This window comes from Mesoplodon densirostris, chromosome 9 (genome assembly GCF_025265405.1).
Source record: "Mesoplodon densirostris isolate mMesDen1 chromosome 9, mMesDen1 primary haplotype, whole genome shotgun sequence".
NCBI classification, from domain to species: domain Eukaryota; kingdom Metazoa; phylum Chordata; class Mammalia; order Artiodactyla; family Ziphiidae; genus Mesoplodon; species Mesoplodon densirostris.
In genome coordinates, this window is record NC_082669.1 from 104,345,328 (window position 1) to 104,368,683 (window position 23,356).

Genomic DNA, 23,356 nt, shown 5'->3' on the forward strand with positions numbered 1-23,356 from the left:
GTAACAACAGCAGCAATAATAATAACATTTCCATCCGATGGAAAAAATTTTTTTTATTTGCCTTCCACTATTTCTGCTTCACCAGAATCTTCTCACAATAATTTGAATTGATTGATATATAAGTAGCTTGGCTTCCCTAGCAACAACTTCCATTTATAAAATGTCATCAATACACAGATCCTGGATGGTTTTCTTCAATGTTTGCATAATGTTCTAATTACTTCAAAGACTAAAATGTTCTGGGCACATTTAGAAAATAGGAGCCATGTGAACAAAGCTCTAACTGTATTATACAGTCAAATGGAGGAAGCCACAGAGAGACAGCACATGTCCAAGTATAAACCAGGAAGCGCTTCCATCCAGAAAGGGAGAAAATCAGGACTGTTTCAGCTTTCCCAAGAAAAACAATCCTGGAAACAGGGGAGGTTTGAGCTGACTTCAAAAAAGGATACCATTTTTAATAAATCTTTGGATGAGGAAAGCAAATAATGTCAAATGCTGGAAATTTGCCATGAGCAGATGGACAAAAAATGCTCACATTTCCCTTTCATCAATCATTGGTCTCCTCCCAATTTTTCCTCTGCTTTTTACCCTAAATTCTCTCTCTCCCTCTCCCTCTTTCTTTCTTTCTCTCTCTTTCCCGACCCCTCCCTTCTTCCCTCTCTCCCTCTCTCTCTCTTCACTCCTTTTCTCAGAATGTCATAATATGTATAATATTGTGTCTTTAATTCCTCCTCTTCTATTACAGGGAAATTGCAGTTGCAACTTTCATGTAATTGCCTATGTATTAAAAATGATTCAGGGCCTCCCTGGTGGCGCAGTGGTTGAGAGTCTGCCTGCCGATGCAGGGGATACGGGTTCGTGCCCCGGTCTGGGAGGATCCCATATGCCGCGGAGCGGCTGGGCCCGTGAGCCATGGCCGCTGGGCCTGCGCATCCGGAGGCTGCGCATCCGGAGCCTGTGCTCCGCAATGGGGGAGGCCACAACAGTGAGAGGCCCGCATACCACAAAAAAAAAAAAAAAAAAAATGATTCAATTGATCTCTACCTGAATATAATCTTCAATTGATTATTCATACCTGATATAGGATGATCGACTTTAATTTAACATAAGTGGAAACTGAAAGATCTCTTTATTGAAAAAAAGCAATGTAGCCTAATTCCGTTTGCTCATCACATTTTTTACTGCAAAATTCTTTCTCATTTGCTGAATGGCAAATTTAGAAGGCACTGAAGCACAGTCAAGTGCATAGCCTCTAGGGCCAGATTGGCTGGATTGATATCCAGGCTCTGTGACTTACTGGATATCACTGACCTTGAGCAAGTTAACTTGTCAGTGCCTCAGTCTGTTCTTCTGTGTAATGGGGATAATAAGGTAGCTGTTGTAAAGATTAAAATGAGCTAATGTTTGTAAAGTTTTAGAATGGTTCCTGGCACTTAGGAAGTGCTATATATATCTGCTAAGTAATACATCAAAAACCTGATTAGCTTCATGGAATTTAGCTAGGTAGCAAACCAGCTTCTGAGCCGCCAAGATAGATATGATTAATTATGCTGAATTTCGGGTCTAAGGTGGAAACAGTGAAAAAATATGCTTGCTAATGAGAATATATTGAGAGTCACATCACTGAAATGATGACCTTCATTCTGTTCTTCAAAAACTGTTGAAGTGGTGGCACATCTGAATAAAAAGAGTCACTTTGACAGCCATCTAATAAATGTTTTCTTCCTTTCCAATCACTTTAAATTAGAAAATAATTTAGAGATTAAAATAGGAAGAGAATCTGTTTTGGGGTTCTCATGTTTAGAAAGACATAACTGCAAGGAGAACACTTGAATGCAAACCCACTATCATGATGATGAGAAAGCAGCCAACCCCAGCAGGCATAACACTACTTTAAACACATATTTTATAACATTTTTTTGAATCAAAGGCCGTACATAATATAACCTACTAAAACACACAATTTCCAGAAAAAAATCAATACAATGCTTTAACTCTAATATAAATGGAAACTATAAGAAAAATAATTTATAGTAAATTATATGCTATCTAATTACTATATATAAACTATATTAATACTCAAGCACAATGAGATTGGGAAACATCATGCAATTTGCAGAGCTCACCCCATTCAGTGTCCCCATGGTCTTGTGATCCCTGTTGAGACAGGGATCCTATTAGTGGTGATGTATTAGTCCCCAAAGTTCCATTTTAAAAAGGTGTTTTTCTGTTTAGAAATATAAAAAAGAAATCGTTGATTGTTGAAGCTCTGAGAATGGTAAAACTTTTTGAAGGAAGAAACTTGATATTGACCTGTCTTGACAGATGACTCCCATGCAGTAAAGGGATACTAGACAGAACCAGGTTTCTACAATATACTCTGGACACTGCAGATGGGTTAACTTCATTTCCATATTTCTACATTAGCAATCTCAAGCAATGTGTAATAACGGGAAGCTTCACTGAACACTTAACCAAATATGACATACTGCCGGAAAGGGAATGGAGCTACTGCCCGTGGCTACCATGCCTGACTACTCAACTAAGTGACATAGCTTAGCTCTTGTTTCATTCAATTCTCATTCTTATACATCAAGAGAAACACGAAAGGTGGAAAAGAGGATTCAGATAAACTGTCTTTAGGACTCAGGATTGAACATTTGTAATTCTCCACCTTAACTGTGTCAGGTAGAAAACTGTTTCTCCCTGTGTTAGTTTGCTAGGGCTGCCATAACAAAGTACCACAGACTGGACAGCATGAACAAGAGAAATTCATTCTCTCACAGTCCTGAAGGCTAGAAGTCTGAGCTCAAGGAGTCCCTTTCTTGGACTGTAGATGGCCATCTTCTCCCTGTGTCATCCTCCTGTGATCTTTTCTCCGGATCCTTCTGTGTCCAAATTTCCTCTTCTTATAAGGAAACCAGTCATATTGGATGAAGGCCCATCCTAAAGGTCTCATTTTAAGTTAATTATGTCTTTAAAGACCCTATCTCCAAATACAGTCACATTTTAAGGTACTGGTGGTTAGGGCTTCAATATATGAATTTTGAGGGGACACAATTCAGCCCATAACACTATCTACTTATGGTAGCTATAAATGATCATTAAGGAGCATGATAGAATCTATCTAAGACACCAAATTGAAGTGCAAGTCTACAGCAATACTCCTGCGCTACCTAGAAAAGTCAAATGCACTGTGCTGAGATAGGTGTGATTCTATGCCTCTTCCTCTGCAACCTGAATCCTGGCTCCCCAGCCCAGGAGTTACTTTCTTCTGGCATCAGTAGACTGAGTCTGAAGGGATATATGTGTGTACCAAAGCATTCAGGGGGTCATCTCCCCTCCCCCTGGAGACACACCCCCTATTTTTAAACTCATGCTAATGTCCACGTGGCATATAGGTAACACCCTTACCAGGCATTCAGGGAGACAGCTCCCCTCCAGCCCCAAGTGTGCCCGAGGAGAGCACAAATTAGAAAAGGCAGCTTCTTTGTTCACTCCTGAAACATGGAAACATTAGCAGGTAGTAAAGAATGGTGGGAGTAAAAGCAGAGGTGGAGGCAGAGGAAAGTTAACTAAAAAGGGCTCATGAATGTTGCCCAGAAAAAATTTAATTCATTCTATCTCAATATTCAAAACTCTTACTTTTCTTAATTTTTTTTAACACAAAAGATTTTAGTTTTCTTCCTAGCCACTGGCCTCTCTGTCTCAGTCACTTCTGCTTTTTCCTCCTGCACAGCTGAATTTCTAAATATTGGAGGGCTCAAAGACAATCCTTACTTTCCTTCCCTTCTCAATCTTCACATTCTTTTCAGGCAAGTTTATGTAATTTATTTCCACCCCTGATTTCTATCTTAAACTCCAGAGCAGACATCTATCCACATACCAGACATCTACACTTGAATTTCTCAGAGGTATTACAAATTTTAATTATCTGAAAGAGAATAATTCATTTCATGCCAAATCTTCTTCTGCCCCAGTCTTCCTCGTTTTGGTAAATGGTATCATTATGCATCCAGTTACTTAATAAAAAATTTTAAATATTAAACACATAAATGGATAAAAATAGCAGGCGTACTTGATTTCCTCTTCTATTCATATATAATCCATTAATAGATCCTATTGACCTTACTTCAAAATTTTACCCAAAATATCCATTTCTCTCCATCTCCATTAGAATTATAGCAGTTCAAACTACCATTATCTGGCCTGACTATGCTAATTAACGTATCTCCTTCCTGTCCTATCACCCTGTCTAGCTCTGGTCTATTTTGAAGACCTCATCAGCTACGCCTTTCCTTTTTGCTCGGTGGCCTCTAATCCAACTAAGCTACCACATCACAATGGTACTAAATGCATTGTCACTTTACAGTCTTGCAAAACTATTCCCCTTGCAGGAGGAAGAGGAGGAGGAGGAGAGGAAGAAGAAGAAGAAGAAGAAGAAGAAGGGGAGGAGGACGAAGAGGAGGAGGGGGACGAGGAGGAAGAAGGAGGAGGAGGAGGAGGAGAAGAAATTCTTTTCCTTTACATTTTCACATGATTAGTTTGTTCTTTGGGTCTCAGCAAGAAAAAAACTTCACTTCCATAAGAAGCCCTTGTTAATCATTCAATCTATGGTAGCCTACCAGGCTCTGAATTACATTAATTTTAACTTTAACCTATCATTTATCACTGCAAAATATTTCATCCCACCCAATTATCATGTAAGACCTAGAAGATCAGGCATCTTAATTGTCTTGTCCATTACTCTATACTTAAAACCTAGAACAATGCCTAACTCATGGAAGGAAGTCACGAAATTTGTGGAATGAAATGAATGAACAAGTGAACGAGTAAAACTTTGTATGATGTATATTTGCATCACTAATTTTATCTGATATTCTTTTCTGATATTCTTTTCCCCAAACAGTAGAATGAAAATGGTTTCAAGGATGAAATGAGAATGATTTCAATGTATTATGTGGACTTTGAAGTGCTAGGCAAACATGCTTGTTGAAAAAAGAAAACAGCCTCCATGTTGCCAGTTCTTAAAATGCCTAGATATGAACATTTAGTGGTTAAAAAGAAGTATCAGTTTTCTTAGTGACATTCTTCTATTCAATTAATCTTATCTAAATTATAAAATTATTTTCTTGACATTAATTAAATTTATTTTTATTTTGAATGTACATAGAGCAACTTATAAATATTTCTATTTTTCCTGGAGTAGGGGGTAATTAGAGTAGAGACTATTTTCTGGTGAAACAGAGGAAACAAAATTTGTGTGAACAGTAGACTGATGATGCCTTTTATTTTTTCATTAAAAATTTTTTTTCTATCTTTATTGGAGTATAATTGCATTACAATCTTGAATTAGTTTCTGCTGTATAACAAGGTGAATCAGCTATATATATACCTATATCCCCATATCTCCTCCCTCTTGCATCTCCCTCCCACTCTCCCTATCCCACCCCTCTAGGTGGTCACAAAGCACCGAGCTGATTTCCCTGTGATGTGCAGCAGCTTCCCACTAGCTATCTATTTTACATTTGGTAGTGTGTATATGTCAGTGCTATTCTGTCACTTCGTCCCAGCTTACCCTTCCCCCCAACCTCCGTGTCCTCAAGCCTGTTCTCTACATCTGCGTCTTTATTCCTGCCCTGCCACTAGGTTGGCAGACGAATGGATAAAGAAGATATGGCACATGTATACAATGGAATATTACTCAGCCATAAAAAGGAATGAAACTGAGTTATTTGTAATGAGGTGAATGGACCTAGAGTCTGCCATGCACAGTGAAGTAAGTCAGAAAAAGAAAAACAAATACCATATGCTAACGCATGTATATGGAATCTAAAAAAATGGTACTAATGATGCCTTTTAGATTAATCAGGCATTCGCTTTCCTTGGTGTATGGAAACACCCATTTTCTTTAGCAGTCTTTCTGGTTAGAGAAAAAGAGGAAGTACTTCTACTCTTTTTTTTCTAAAAAAAAATCATATCATGTTGCTCTTAATCTCATACTCTGCCTGCTACAGGACTGTAGACCATAAATTACAGTTTTGTTTTGTTTTCAGTTTTAATTTCTTTTCTCTTCTTCCTTTGACTCCTTCTCCAGGATTTAAAAAATAATAATTATAAGTACTATTCAAAACTATAACTGGGGGATTAATTTAAATATTAAGATCTTTGAAACCTTTTCTCTAATGTTTTAATAACTGTTCAATCGAAATTAATGTATCACTCTGTATTTTAAGAACTAAGAGAAAAAAAATAGTACAAAAGTTGAGTTAATATTTGGATTTGACATATTTCTGATTGTGTTTTAAATTGATATTGTTATTTTGGGGAATCCAAAGTAACCAGTTTTAGAGTACTTTTTCCTTCACACAGTTTTAGTCCATTGATTTTATGTCCTTACTGTTACAGACACTGTAGAATATGAGCTAATGGTCTCAATTCAGGAATAGATGTTTCAAGACTTAGATCTTTGCAAACTGTTTCATGCTCTGATGGTATTTTGTTTACTTGGTTTTGATTTCTGTTTTAATTATTGTTGTTTATTCTAAAATGAGAGTGGAATATGGCCATCTTTAAATTTCTTTGTACACTATAAGCAATTCCTGTACAATGGAGGAAGGTATTTTCTAATAGCACTCTTCAATAGGGATAAATAAACAAAAAGTGTTTGATGGCTGTAATTATCTGGACAATTTCCCTCTTTGCTTAGAGAAACTAAAATATCTATGTTTTGTTTCTCTCTCTCTTTCACACACACACACATGCGTGAGCACACGTGCACACACGTGCATGCACACACGCACACACGGGCACACACACACTCACACACACACATTTTCTTATCTCTGAAAATAAGCATAGGCTATGTGGTCTTTGAAGTTAAATAAGGGGGAGAAGTTATTTAATTTCTCTGTATATATTCTTTCCAGAGTAGTCTGAAATAGATAATTAGTTAATTATTACAAGGCAATTTTTTCCATTTATAATAATCCTCAAATATAGTGATGAGAGAAGGAGAATTCATTTGAGAAACTTAAATTTGAGAAATGTGTTAATGAGAATGCTTTACCCAGAGAATTCCAAATCTATGTGGTATCTGCTTTAACTAAATATTTATTTAAAAAGTCCTCCCCAAAGCATAAGGGGAATACAACTGCATTACTGATTTCCACCACTGAAGGCAGTAAAATTTGATTCAGTTTTGAAATTTTGAGTTTAGTTTTATGCAATCCCATTCTACTTTCAAATGGGCATCCTAGGAATATTCTAGCTAGTTTGTGTGTGTGTGTGTGTGTGTGTGTGTGTGTGTGACTATTATAATAGCATGGATTTGGGGGACTCTATTAAACTATAAGGTTCAAATCCCAATTCACAGTTTTGGTGAAACTTATTCAAGTGGGAACAGCACCAATGCCATTTCCCCAGGACAAACCTCACTGTGTGTCATTTAGCTATTTTTTTTACCCACTCCTCTGCTTGACCTTATTGTATCTTTCTGTGAGTCATAAACTGCACACAAATCCCCCTATAGGGTGTCAAATTGGATGAGGAGGAAAGGATGGAACAAATTGTACTGTTTGTTTGAGGCAGTGATGGTGACTTCGGAGGGAAGATTGAGAGAGCAAGCCTGGGGTCACAGATTGATTTCATACAACAGCTTTGGGTCTTTCCAAGCACATTTGTGAAGTCACCAGATGTTGTGTTACTACTTTAGTTTAATTTTTGTGTGTGTTCATCCTCCTTTCTAAGGAGTCAGTGGACAATCATCAGAGTTGACGACCTTAGCCAAGTTAATCCTTTTAGGGTGGAGTTGATTATCTTCTGTTGAAGCTACCCTACGACTTTTCCTATCAGAATACCAACATTAAGAAGGAGAGCGAACATTAGAAAAGTCCTTACAGTTCCTTCATCCATAAAACTGAGAGAATTCTTATTAAGATTCTTCGATCAAACATGTAAACCAATAATTCGAATGACTCGGAACAAGAGACACATTTTAATCAATTGAGAATAATTTACTGAGTGGCTACTAAACGTTAAGCATAAGTCATTCCCAACCCATTTCATCTTTTCCTGCATCTGGTAGAATTCAACTAATGGACTCTGACAGAAGAAAGAACAGAAAAGTCTCCCTTGAACCCATCCTTCTGGTAACTCACCCCAGTGTGAATGTAAACAGCACCTCCACAGCACATGAATTTAAAAAGCAATATGATGAAAGCCCTTCTCACTAACTCTAGACATTATACATTGTAAAAATGAACACTGTCACATTTCAAATGTTTTAAAAGTAGATGCGAGTGATTTTTACTCTTAAATTACATAACTATGAAGTATGCTACACACTGGAGAGTACTTGAGTGTTGGCATATGATATTACTTATGATTTATTAAATGCAAAGTGTATTTGTCAGGATTATACCTAAACAGAGAATAATAAGTATAGCCTTATAAGAGTTTGGTACGTGTGCATTTTGCCCTTCCCTTCCCCACACACACAGTTTAAATTACCTCACAAAATGCAAGTTTTAGCTAATTTATTTTAGTAACTCCCAATATGGAAGTCTGTAAATGACTTTTAATCTCCACTGGGAATTTCAGGATGAGGGACAAAAGGATGCAGATCCTCCTGAGGAATGAAAATGCCAACAGGTCAGTCCATAACCTTTATAGTAACAACCAATTATTAGCCTAATGTCAGTAACTGGAACTCACAATACACCAGCATTGTCTTCTGTATTTGGCATTTATGAAGATGGCATAAATTGAATATATGAGAACTGGCATATATAAGATATGAGTTGAAGTTACTTATGAAAGAGATAGAATCTCTTCTTCCAGAAAGCTATAACCATAGTCCTAGAGTGATATAATCAGAGACAACCGTAAATAGTCAAATAATTGTTTACTACCATCTAGTACTACTTCTTTGCCCCAGGAATTCTGTCACCGTTCCCAAAAGAAAGCAAAACAAAACGCAACACAGAATGATAAACCACATTAAAATGAAAAGCTCAGCCTGTCTTAAGGATCATCCACTTCCGTGCATTTTGACCCTCATTCCCATCAGGTCTTTAAGAGAGTGCAGAATTATCTGCCACGTGGTAAGTAAGTTCAGTCCCAACTTGCTGCACGGGCCCTTAGGGATTTAAGAAGATGAACAGAAGATCCGAAAAAAGCAAATTTGAAAGACACCACACTAATTCTGAAATTAGAAAAAACCCGATCTCATACCATCAATTATAGTATATGCAGTTAAAATGAAAGACTGCATTACCAAATTTATGGATTATTAAAGAAAGTTTCAATTACGTCCGTCTACTCAACATACTAAAGCAGGTATATATGAGCTAATTATACATGAGAAATATCATCAAATAAGACATAAATGGAAAAAAACATCTTCCTTCTCTCCTCCCCATTCCTGGCTAAATGCTTGTCAAGCAGAAAGTTCAATAGACCAAGAGATCATTAATTATTATATTATCACATAAACTACCTTTAAGTGTCATTAAATTATAATACCAAAGGTATTTAGGTGTTAGTAGCATTGCTATACTAGGAGAACTTTAACATTTATATATTCAAATGGAAAACATTTTTAAAAAGAAGAATTAACCATGTTTATACTGAAGCATGTAGTTAAAGCCACCTCTGAAATTCATTTTACAAATATCACGCAGATCCCAGTGAAATTGAATTTATTCTTGGTTTTATGTAGGTGATATAAAACACAGCTATAGGTTCTGTAATTTTCTTCAACTCTGCATAAGTAAAAGAGGCCTTATCATTTCCTATTGCCTGACGAGGCACTGCATCCTCCCAGGAGTCAGGAACACTAGGAACTATGGAATCTAGCTTTAAATGCTTTGGCAGTAACTCTGCAAATTAGCTTAAAACGTTTAGGCAGTAATTATCACCTCCAAGCCTGCTCCACTCAATATCTTCACCACTGCAAACTGAGGACATAATAAATAAATTGTACAGAGATTTAAGTCAACCCAGTTTCTTGGATGGAGTAAAAAGAATGTTCTTAGAAGTCTGGAGTTTCAAATCAGTGATGGTAACTCTTACAGTGAGAACACTCATTCTTCTTTTTTTTTTTTTTTCTTTGCGGTACGCGGGCCCCTCACTGTTTTGGCCTCTCCCGTTGCGGAGCACAGGCTCCGGACACGCAGGCTCAGCAGCCATGGCTCACGGGCCCAGCCGCTCCGCGGCATGTGGGATCTTCCCGGACCGGGGCACGAACCCGTGTCTCCTGCATCGGCAGGCGGACTCTTAACCACTGCGCCACCAGGGAAGCCCAGCCATTCAGCTTTGTCAGTTGGCCTGGCATTATCAAAAACTGATGAGAGGAAAATGGAAGATAGAAGTCCAAGAAATACTTAAGGTAAAGTTGGAGGATCTTAGATGTTTGGGCATTCATCAGGTAGGCATCACACAGTACAGCATGTAAAGATGTAATTTAACATGGAAAGCATTTTCTAAATTGGTTTGAGTGTTAATAATTTATATACTAGATGGTGAGTTTTCCTAACTTCAATTTATTATTGATGTTGTTATTGCTGCTGAAAAGTTGCTTTTTGTGTATCACATGATCCCCACCATAACTGTACACTCTCCCATCTGCTAAGTATCTAGAAAAATATTAGCCATGAAGAAAATGGGACCATCTAAGACAATTCTAGACTCTCCACCTCAGAAATGAGTTCATTCTTATCTAGACTGTGTGTGAAGCATTAGGGTTAATATCCAATCTAGCTTGAAACTGTGCTTCTACCTTCACTGACACTAAAACTTCTGAGGGCAAAGGGTTTCTCTCCTTAAGTCAGCTGGAGATTCTATAGTAGATCTTGGTGCAGAAATATCTTGAGGATGAACAGACTGAAAAAATTTGAACAACCCAGAGGGGGAAATGCACAGCTTGCAACTTCTTTTAGATGAACTTTCTTCTTCTAGATTTCCTTTGTCCATCGCCAATCTAATTGAATTTTCCTTGTTATTTCATTCCTCTCAGGGCCCCGCCTATAGTTCTGAAAATTTCTTTTGTCACCTCCTTCTCCTTAAAATACTGATTTAGAAAATGGGTGCCCATTGCTGCTGAGGAAAATCTATACCTCTCTACCCGTCTCAGTAAGATACCCTCACCTTAATGCTTAGAATAATTGAAAACAAGTGTGTTTTACTCTTTTAATTGAAATAAAGCTAATTTTCTAAACCTGAAAAAGGTCTCTGATGTTGGCAAACCTGTACCTCAGGTCACATACCCGACATTTTGCCTTACACTCTACAGCTGTCACTTTCTCACGGTCCTCTCAAATTCCAAACACATTTCTAAAATTTTATTTCAGCATGCATTTTGTTCTGTGGGAAAGATGGTAATATTTAGCATCAATTAATAAATTGCTTGTCTTTATGTCCAGAGAATTTGAAATCATTTTTTTCTGATGGAAGCCTTATTTTTTATCCAAAAATTTTTTTTAATTCACCAATTTTTAAAAATTAATTTATTTTAAAATATTTATTTATTTTATTTATTCTTCTGGCTGCATTGGGTCTTAGTGGCAGCAGGCGGAATCTTCACTGTGGCGCAGGGCTTCTTTCTAGTTGTGGCGCGTGGGCTCTGTAGTTTGCGGCACATGGGCTCTCTAGTTGAGGCACATGAGCTCAATAGTTGTGGCACGGGGGCTTAGTTGCCCCGCGGCATGTGGGATCTTAGTTCCCTGACCAGGGATCGAACCTGCATCGCCTGCATTGGAAGGCAGATTCTTTACCCCTGGACCACCAGGGAAGTCCCTATCCAAAAATTTTTGAATGAATTTGCAACGTAAATATATTGAGGCATGAACTTGACTTCAGAGTAGAATTTTGGTACAATTCATTTATGTCATAGCATAAATAATAATAATAGTACTTTATATGAGCCAGATATATAAATTATTTTTAATCCTCAAAATAATTTAATTCCCTAGATGTAAATATAATCTAATCTTATAAATGAGGAAATTAAGGCGTACATTGTGTGAGTATGTCAGAGTTGTAGAGCTGAAACAAAGACCCAGAGACCAGACTCAACACCCACCCTATAAATGGCTTCCTGTATGATCACCTGATTCTCATTTCTATGCGATTATAACATTCAAAAGTAATCTACTTAATATTATTGTGTTTTGGGTGGAGTGGGTGGTTTTTTTTTGGAAATTCTTTTGTTCCTTGAATATAACTTTTATTTCTTGAGGGGTTTTTTTGGCAACCCATTTCTAGCTAGTTTTAATCTCTCATATAAATAAAATCCTATTTTAAAATCAAGCTGAGGGCCTCCCTGGTGGCGCAGTGGTTGAGAGTCCGCCTGCCGATGCAGGGGATACGGGTTCGTGCCCCGGTCTGGGAGGATCCCATATGCCGCGGAGCGGCTGGGCCCGTGAGCCATGGCCGCTGGGCCTGCGCGTCCGGAGCCTGTGCTCCGCAACGGGAGAGGCCACGGCAGTGAGAGGCCCGCATACCGAAAAAAAAAAAAAAAAATCAAGCTGAGACTTTAGAAATATTGAACTTGCTTAAAAAGTTTTTGAATTTTCAGAAACCTAAAAATCACACTCACTGCTAAATAATTACTGTTTAGCCATTATTCCTTTACGTAATTAGGTATTTTCATAAGCGTTTACAACAAGGAAGTGATTGGTATAGGCTAACTCTATCTCTCTTTGTTCATTTACTTTTTCCCTTGACCCTTCCCTTTCTTCTCTATAGTTATGATTTGATTTGATGTCACAAGACTTTAAAGAGAAATGATAAGGCAATAAAAATCTAAGTCAATTCTAAGAGCGTTCTCTTTCCCTCTTTACATCCATAATATTAGTAGGAAATTACCATACAATTTGATATTCAAAGCATGTGTATTTTTCTTTATATCCTGTATTCACTAATTCCTTGTCTGAAAGGTAAATATTATATTTTACTTTTCAAAGTTATGGCATTTTTCTGGGGACACTAATTTGAAATTATATTTTCCTTAATCTGTGAGATCATCAAATAATGGGAGATTTCTGAAAGTAATCACTACATAAATTGTGGGTTAGATTTGTTGGTGCTAAAGCACTAAAATGCTATGGAAAAAAGTCATTCTTAATTGCAATTCTGGAAGAACAATTATTCTGAGTTTTGTGATTCTTATGTCCTCATATTAGACTATAATCAAAAGAAAGCTGGTGTACAGAAAGTGAAGAATGCAATAAAGGTTAAGATCAGATTCTATATTCTAAATATTACATATTGATTTAGCCAGCTTCCTCCCAGTTTCCTAACCTTGATCATTGATTTCAAAGATGTTTTATACATGCATTCAGACCACCTTTCCCCAACTGTACCCTTTCTATTAATATTAAAATAATACATCATTAAACATGAATTGTTTCTAAACAACTATCTTCAGAGAGTGTAATCCAGATAACACTAGTTGTCATGCATTTCTCTGAGACCTTTAAAATAGACTGGGGTTTTGGAAGCTACTTTTAGTTTATGCCACTTTCCTCACACAGGCTTTCTCACAATTAATATTTGATTATAATGGGAAGTATCTCACTGTGCCCAGGGCCAATTAGCATTGCCAAAGGCCCAGACTCCAGGTGACTTTCTGTATACCAGGAGCTTTCCTATAAGACTTGACCTCATTATGTTCATCCTTACTAGAGAATGCATCCCAGACAGATCCTATACATCCAGCTACTCAATTCTTCTTGTAGTATACAATCAGAGTGGCGAGAGTTTCTATCCTTGTTAGACACATTTTTCTGGGGGAATTCACTGATTTCTGGGCACAGTTGAACATCTTGATTTCCAGAAGCAAATCCCACTCTAAGGACCACACCTGGAGATATACTCATTGTTTCTTTACTTATTGGAAAGTCCTGAATTTTTTCAGTGCTTCATTAATAGAGTTAGTCACTTCAAAGTGTTATTAAAACCAAAATATTGTGATTCTTTTCATCAGTGAAGTTCCAGAATTTGGGGACGACTTTTGAGATAATTTACCAGGTGGCAGATAACTTACAGGTCTCTGGAATGATTATGATGATGATTTTGATAAGAATGTTTTTTGATGATCTTCATTTTTTAAAGAAAATATGAAGATACTAGATTACCCAGTCAATATTTACCTGAATAGATGTCAGTATAAAAGTTATGCATATTTATCTTGGTCTCTTTATTCAATCATTAGCCACCAACTCTGAGGTCAAAAGTGTTATTGATTACTCAGAGGTATAATCCCAGAATCTAGCACAATGTCCAGCTCAATAATAGTAGAAACTCAACAAATATTGGAGATATAAATGAAGGATGAATATGTTGCTTGTGAGGCAATAACTTGTTCCAATTATGGGGTCATGTTAATATAAAAAAATAAGCCCAATAATTTCTGTAGAAGAAGAAAAGAGGACATGAGTGGTGGGAAACAGGAATTGTCTATCCTTTCTTATTTTATATTATTTCACTTCCAAAATAATACAACTTGCCCATCTTCTTTCCTCATCATGTTTTTGTTTTCTCTTTGTGTGCCTTCGGTCCACTTAGTTTTACTATTCTCAAACTTTGATTGACCTTATATTCTTATAATGAACTAAAGAAACATTTCACTTCATCATACGCTGTCTTCGATTATTTTCAAATACAATGTAATGCACATATCCATGATGAATTCACTCTCTGGAATAAGACAGTCCATGTTTACTATATCTAATAGGCTTCTGGTAGAAGTATCCTGAATCTATTGTTTGGCTTCTCACTTTTACAGGTTCTTAAAGGTTGACTAGGCCAAATGGGCTTAGTACTTCCTACCTTCTCATTAAGAGTTATAATTGAAGTCAAAAAGAATCTTCTTAATGTTAATATCTAATGATGAAAAGGGTGAAGTGGATATGGAGAATGTAGCATTAGAATCTAAGGAATGTCTGATCCTGAAACTACTGAAGTCTTATTTCTTTAAGTATAATTGTGAATTCCAATGTCCGTATCTAGTTAACACAAATTTCAAGCAAAGGTAGTTGCACTACAAAGAATGTGACATTGTTAACTTTCAAACATGTCAAAGTACATTGAAAATTGATGAAGGCAGGGTCTTAGTTCACACTGGCATGAAGTAAGACCATACTATATAGCACAGTGGTGATGCACGGTGGTTACATGTGTCATTAAAACAAAGTTTTGTTTTGTTTGTTTTTACTCCTTAAGAGAAATGATTACGAACTGGTCAGAATATTTTTGTAGGAAAGCAACACCCTCAGGTATGTCATTTTCTGTTACAAAACAATTAAATAGAAATCTACTGCCAGCTTTTTAAACTCAGTACCCTAATAGATGGATTCAGTTCAAACCTGCTTAAAATAGATACACACTGAATAGCATCCACTAAGATACTGAAATGGTAATACTTTCAATTGTTTCCACTTTTACTCTTCTATGAAAAAACTTGAACACTACTTTAGTGGCATTTAGTGCAATGGTTAAAATAGACAGACATAGTTTAAAAATTGACTTCTAAAAAGTTGTGCTCCTGCACAGTATTTTTTTCCTATGACTGGTTTCTTTGAGTTCTTACAAATGGTTGACAACAGTTCTCTACCACAGTGTTTTCGCAAGCGCTCATTGACTTCTGACAGTCTGTGGGAATTAAAATAGAAAAAGGGCATTTTATATGCCATAAGAATGCATCTACTGTATCATTTTATAGGAGGCGAGTTTTACAGCACAAGGATGCAGTTTCCCCTGTTAGTCATCTCTGTGTGTCTTCATTTTCCAGATTGTACCCAATCTGTAGTTCTTACTAGGACAAAACATCCCTTTAAATCAATAGGAAACAAAGCTCTAATAAAGAATGCTGAATCAGGCCCATAAACACCGTACAAATTATGCAGTGAACACACAGCACTGTTTACAGTGGACCTTTCTGAGAAATAACCATAATATTAAATTCAGAGTATATTCCAGGAGTAGGCAAGTCTCCAAAAAATTTTTATTTATCTTGAAAGGCGAATGCTTATTCACGGCATAACATTGAAAGACATGGTTCCTCCTCCTTAGTCCTCCCTAAACATCGTTAGATAGTTAGATTACCAATAGTTCTTAACTGTGTCAGTAGAGTCAGTGAAAGGATTGGTTCTGCAGAGATATAAGAATCCCAGTACTATATGTAGACTGGCTGGAAGGAAACTGTATGGAGGATGGTGTGTGGAGAGGTGTGAGCTGGGGAGAAGAGCCTGAGATTTATTATTGAAATGATCTGAATGAGAAAAGAAAATCTGGCTCTCCCTAGATATTCGTAATTCTTCGTACTTGCAGTGCATCAGATACCTTGAAGTAGTTACCCGTATGCCTGCTGATTTCAGTTTTGTGTTTGTATCTGTTTGTGTGCGCGTTTGCCTGAATGGAGTTTTCCCGGCAGCAGCGAGTGTTGGGTGTACGTGTGCATGTGTACTGAGTATGAATTAATTACATATTGAAAACATCTGCATTAGTGGCGTCTGCAGTCCCTGCTGCTCCAGTCGGGATGTTCAGCTCCGTCACTTGGTGTTAGGACCACTCGGAAGACCTGCCTGTCGGGCGCCTGATTCTAGTTCCCGGGGGGCCGGAGCTCCCGGGGCCTGTACCATCTCTATCTGAAGGGGAGGAGAGACAGGAGAAGAAGGCATCCGAGCGAAGGGGTTCTGTTTCCTGCATCTGGGTGGGGGGCAGTCAGGGCTGGAGCCGGGTTCCAAGATCACACTGCGAATTCCCAACTTCAGCACCGCCTCCCGCCCGGGGAGAGGCGCGCGCCTCCCTCCTCGGCCCGCGCCCCAGCTGAGGGACCCGGGCCCCTGGGTTCCTCCTCTCTTCTGTTTCCCAGCGAGGCGAGGGCAGGGCGGAAGGTTTGTGACAGCCAGAGGGGTAAGGTAAGGAGAAGCAGGCGGCGGCGAAGGAGGAGCCAGGGAGGGGCCTGGGGAGGGGGAGAGGAGGGAGGGCTTCTTCCCCCCGCCTCGCCCGCCGCCCGGCTTCGCAGGTGCTGCTGGCGGCGGCGTTTCCAGCCCTCCGGCCGCGGCCGCCGCTGCTCGCGCTGCACCGCCTGGGAGATGCTGCCCCGCGCCGCGCCGCGCTGAGGCCGTGCGTGCGCCCGCCCGTCCGCCGGCCCGGCTGCGTGCTCCGCTCCGCGCAAACACAGTCGCTCCATGTGAGCTGGCAGGCGACTGGAAACCCCTCCGAGTCACGCTGCCCAGCGGCCGGGGGAGCGCTCGCCCGCAGTGGCGACCTCAGCACCGCTGTCTCCGGCGTGCTCTCTGCTCCTCCGCTCTTCTGGTTTTCCGCCTCGTCCCCTGGTGATTTTTTTTTCTTTTTTTTTTTTCCCCGAGAGGGAGAGGGCGGGGTAGGTGTCCCCTCCTCTGCTCCCCCCCTCCCTTTCCTTCTCGGTTTGAATTCTTCCCCCTGGCGTTGGTTCGCAGAGCAAGAGGCAAGACCCGCGCGGAGGGAAGAAGAAGGCTGCGACCGCCCTGCTGCTCCCAGCCCAGCCGGACTGGAGCCCGGAGCGGGTGAGGGGCGAAGAGGAGGAAGTAGGAGGGGCTTGGCTTTCGGTCGTGCTTGAGGACGGCCCATCTCCCTCCGAGAACCCCTCGGAGAGACGGACGGCGTCTCTCCGCAGCGAGCCTTTGGAGTACCGCGAGCCAGGAGGCGAAGGATGCTGGTGGCTCGGGGAGCCGGCTGCGGGGCAGCGCTTTCGCTCTGGCTGGTCGGCAGCATCCTCTGCAGAGCCTGGACGGCTCCCGCCACGTCCCGTAAGTAGACCTCCCGCGAGCTCGCTCCGCGCTGGAGCAGTTTCAGTGCCGCATTGATGTTCCACCCCAGGGTACCAACTCGGAGGTGCCTTCTGAGGTGTCGCAGCCTGATGTGTGTGTGTGGCTCCTCTGTAACGCACTTGCGGCCACTGCAGCAGGGGACACTCCAAACCCCGCGCTCCGGGTTGCGGGGAGAGGGTTTTTGAAGCGGGCGATGTTTCTAGAAAGTTGTTTCTGGCCGTGGAGATTGGTTGGCAACTGCTCGGTTAGAGTGATTAGTGTCGGGGACAGCGTCTTAGGAGTTATTCTTCCACTTTGGTGTGTTTGTGTAGAGGAAGTTCATTGCCTTTTGCTTAGGTGGGTCAGTGAATGAAAAGTGAAAACATGGCAAAAATAAGTTTCTTATTTTTATTTATGGTTTTAACTTAAATAAACACGGCTATGGGAGTGAAAAAGGAGCGTCTTTTGGGGTCCTATGGACTTCTGTTCGCCCCCCCACCCCAGCCCCAAGTTAATGACCGTTTAGTACTTGCTTATTATAATGGAAGACAGTGAATCCAATACTGTAGCTGAAATTGCTTTAATTCTCTGGTAGCTAAGTGCAATGCAGTCTAGGACTTGGGGCAGTCAGTGCAAAATAGCATTAATGCGGTAATGAACAGATTTCTTAAAAGAGTTCTCAGAAAAAATGATGCTGTTTATTATGTTTATCTCTGTGTGTTTTGGCTAGTTTTTCTAGAAAAGATTGTTCATTTGTTCGCGAGGTTAGAAAGAGTAGAAAGAAATGGAAGATTCCAGCCCATCGTCTGCATTGCTTTAGAAGTGCGTATTGTGCATCTAGAGAGGAAATGCATGAGCGCTCCTTTGGTTCAGAAAGAGTTAAATACTAGAAAGATAGCCTGTAGGAATCTTAGGGTAATATTCATAAGACATACTTGTTTCTGAGAATGGACGACTTGTTAAAGAATCATCATGGAGATTTTAGGGTTTCAAAATAAGCGTTTTCCATGCAGGAAAAAAAGTTTAGTGTTTTCCAGAATTCATATGTGAAGTAGTACTATCTCTGTCTATCAGATCCTGGGATTCATTAATGCATCTTTGTCCATATGTTAATATTAATGCTCTTATTCCAGTGTGTAAGTAAATATTGATAAGAATAAATGTTGAAAAAGGACTTCATAAGTTGTGCTAAAGGATCTACTAAATAATATTATCATATGTTGAACCAGTATTACTGTTTTGACATATTCTCCGAAGTAGAGTACTTGGTTCTCTTTCCTTGCATTTAAAGATAGAGAAGCCACTAACTGGTAATCTAAGTTTGTAATGAACTTGAAATGAATTTTTATAGTTTTTTCCAAAGTAGATTAAACCTCAAAAACATGATGTGTTATTAATATTTAATGTCAGTTTTATAGATTTAAATATAAATTGTGCAGCTATTAATGCTCGGTATTAATATTTACATCAAAACATGTTACTAGATTCTGAGAAAACTATTCTGATGAAATTTCAGTTTCCATGTCAAGGTCTGGTTATATAGAACTAATTGCCACTTTTCTCAGAAAATAAACTCATTATACATTCAATTTACTATGTTCACGGATTGAAGGCCCTCACAGCCAGAGTTTTTCCTGATCTTTCTGTTTACTTTAATTATAATGAATCAATCTGAAAAATTCACCGTATGTCAAGAATGGCTTACCTTCAGTCATTGGGTTAGTATATTTTAAGAATGGAAAGGTTGTTATTTCTGAAATATATTCTTAGTTCTTACAACTTAGAATTTGGCAACAGGGGAAGAGGGAAGAGCAGAGACCACTACTTTTAAGATAGTTAATAGTTATGTTCAATTATTCAGATTATTTATTTAGCTCATTCCTCATTGTTGAAAACGTGTAATGGCTTAATTAATATGACTTTTTCTTTCATTTGAATCTAAATTGCGACCAAAACTCAAAGTTGCCCCCATCCTAGAAATGAATTAAATAAATAAGAATGATATTGATTTTACTGATTAGAATGAGCTTCACGTACTCAGTACTTTAAATTTATACTTCTACCGTTAATGAAAAATTGTATTTATAGTATATGCAGCTCTGAAGAAGTTAGATAGTTAAATTCTTAATACTAAAAGCATCCAAAGGAGAGAAAAAATGGTAACTACACGAAAGTAAGATAATGAACAACTCAACCAGGAGAGGTCATCACAAGACAAAAAGTAGCCTAAAAGTCTAAAAGTCATGTTTTTATTTGGTACCCATTTTTAAAATATGATGACTATGCTAAAACTTTCAGTCCCCAAATAACTTTTTAATATGATGGACATTTTTTGAAGATGCAGGTAATATTTTTAAATTTGGTAAGAATACCATTTCAGATATACATTGGTTTCTGGCTTATTTCTTCTTCTCTGTTATTGAACTATATATGCATATGCTGTTCCTGTTAATACTATCTATTTTGTAACTAAACTAAAATAAACTTTAAAGAAGCTTATCTCTAGGATGAAGTAGAAGTGGAATTTAATTTCTTGGCAGATAGTGGAAATGAGCTGCTGCTGAGCCCATGGAATCATAGAGCCTCCCTTCTTGTAAATGTATATGTACAGGGCACATATATAAAGTTTAAGTGGAATATTTTACTCTTAGGGAGTTGCATTTATTTGAACATATTTGAAAGACCCTGACAGTACAGTTCTAACTGATGAGCTTGAGCTAACATTTAGTGAATTTAATTTGTTACTAAATTTTGGCTTAAACAGTGCTTTCTGATAAAAGTCACTTTACATTATTTTATATAGCCATTAAACTATAATTTCACTGTCACATTTGAGAAGTGTGCTCCAATACTTTGTAACAAATATATTTTTACATATATAAGTACAAATGTGTATAAATATATACATATACATACATACGGTAAAATCCTTTAAATATATATTATGTAATATATAGAGATATAATATTATTTAATATAGATATATATTTATTATATGTAAAATATGTGTATATTTATATATTTGCTAACAAGTCTTTCAAGGGGTTTAAGTTGCTTACAAGTTAATAGATAGGTCTTTTTGTGCAAGTATTTCAAGTAACTAAACCAACAATATCAAAACAATAGTATATTTTTCTATTTTCTCTCTCTTTTATTCATATACCACCCTTAAAATGGTATCTTTCAAGTAGTTGAATTAAATATAAAATATATAAATAAATATAAAGGCAAATACTATTAGTTTATACTGAGCTTGTACATAGTAATGAGTTTGTTTTAATAAAATGAATTTAACTTAAAAAGTGCTTTAGGCTAGCAAAATTTATTGATTGACAAGAGGCAGTACATTATTTACTTAATGCAAACTAATGAAAAGTATTATTTACTCACTAGAGAGAAATATATAATCCTGATTTCATTGTAGGCACTGATATTCAGGAAACAGGGATCTTTGTCTAAGTTTTCTCCTGTAACATCAATATATGGAAAAAGTAGGTAAAAAAATGAATCCACAAGTTCAAAATAGTTTTTATTAACTTTTATACGGGTATAAACATACAGCATATCATCTTTAGATAAATAACATCAAAGTTATTTGATGTGCATCATATATATTTAAAAATCACACTTGTAATATTTTTTTCTGTTCTAATTGGCAGAACATTTCAAGGTCTGTAACTTCTTTGAGATTTTAAATCACTTGCCTTAATTATAAATTCTTCCAGAGAAACTCTTAATAAGTCTTTAAAAGTGAACTAGTAAGTCTTCTTGTTTGATGTATCCTTTTTCATGATTGAAACATAAAAAGAATTTGATGTACCTCCCCTTGGCTTGCTTCTCTTTTTTAAAGTAGATTTTATTTCTTGTAAATGTTGTACAGAATAGGGAGAGATTCTTACTTCAAATCCAGTGGGTGATTACCTTAAAAATATTAAACATATAGAGAACCAACTTCTGCATGTTGTCTCTCTGTACTGATTGATATTAATGGGATAAAGAAATAAATGTGTAATTTCAAAGTTTTCCCATATCTAATTGATTTGAGAAGTGCTTTATTTTATCTTTCATCACTGTGTACTAAGTTAAACAACAGAGCACATAATAATTTAAGCCTCACAAATACAGTGTTATGGAAATAAAGTGAGTGCTATATTTATATCTATATCTGAAATCGAATGTTATCAGTTTTCTAGAGAGATACATATTTTAAGATAAGTAGCTTGTAGAAAAATAAGATATATTTCTATATTCATCCCATATTTGGCCACTGGAAGAAATTATATGTTTATTTTTGCCATTTTACTATGTAAGAATAATGATGAAATGATCTTTATGTAGGCTTTAACTTTTCAAATGAGAAACTTAAAAGAGACTACTTCTTAACAGGGTGCTCAGTTAAAACATTGCATCTTCCCATCTCCTGGGATCTAGAGAACCTGTCTGTTGTAGTTCTGACCAACTAAAGATGTTGTTGGGGTTTTGAGGCACAACCTCTTTCTCTGTCTTAATGTTTTCTGTTATGTGGAGAAAACTGCACTTGTAACATTCTTAGCTTCTATCTCTACTGTTCCAGTTAACGGTATTCGGTTCGAATTCCATCCCAGGTTAGGTAGAGTGATTTACCTGTTAGGTGACTTTGGGAGAAGGACCTAGTTGAGCTGAGCCCTTCCTCCTCCTTCCCTCCAGGCTGCCTCCAGAAGGTATAGATTCTACTAAAAGACATACAAGAGTAGGCTATGCCTCTGCAATAACTTCCATGATAATATGAGGAGCCTTATGCTGTTCAACTCTTCCTATGGCTAGAAGGTCTGTTTAATTTCAGGATTAAGGTTGATGCATCCCATGGTTGCCACGCATTGAAGTACTTTTCCTCTGTATTAGCAATTACTATGTAAAGGGTGTTATTTGCTCTTCATCTGTGGCTTCTTTTCTAATCGAGAACTCAGGGAGAGAAAAGAGTGCTGTTTATTGTCCCCTATCAAACCCCCCAATATTAAAATTGCCAGTAATAAGCTTATTTAGTATTGAACTAAATGAGCGTGGTTAAAAACCAGCAATGAAATAAGACTTGTTTTTTCCCCTTTGAGGTTGAGTTGGAGAATTTACTTAAACTATGACCGTCAAGCCCTTCTCTTCATTCATTCGTTCATTCATATCTGCATGGTCCTATTAGTGATATTTATTTTAGAGAGACATTTAAAAAAGCATTTCTTTATCTGTGGTTAATAACATTACCATTATAAACACATCTTGGTTGTGGACGGTAGTGGCTATACATTCAATTCCATGTTGTCCATTTAAGTATCAGGTGAATTTGACATGCCTTGAGTTGGTAGTTACTTGCTGTTCGTGTTCCTACTGCACAGTTATGAAGGGTTGGGTCAATTATTCTAAAAAAAAAAAAGGAGGCATTTGCATTTTGAAGACCAAATTGATAATTTCCTTAATTGTAAATTTTGAAAAAGAGCTTGTTAAACTCTTACTTAGTTCACTTTTGGGGTAGACTATTCATAATAACAGCTTGAAGTAACTGATTTTTTAAAAAAATAGCATCCAGA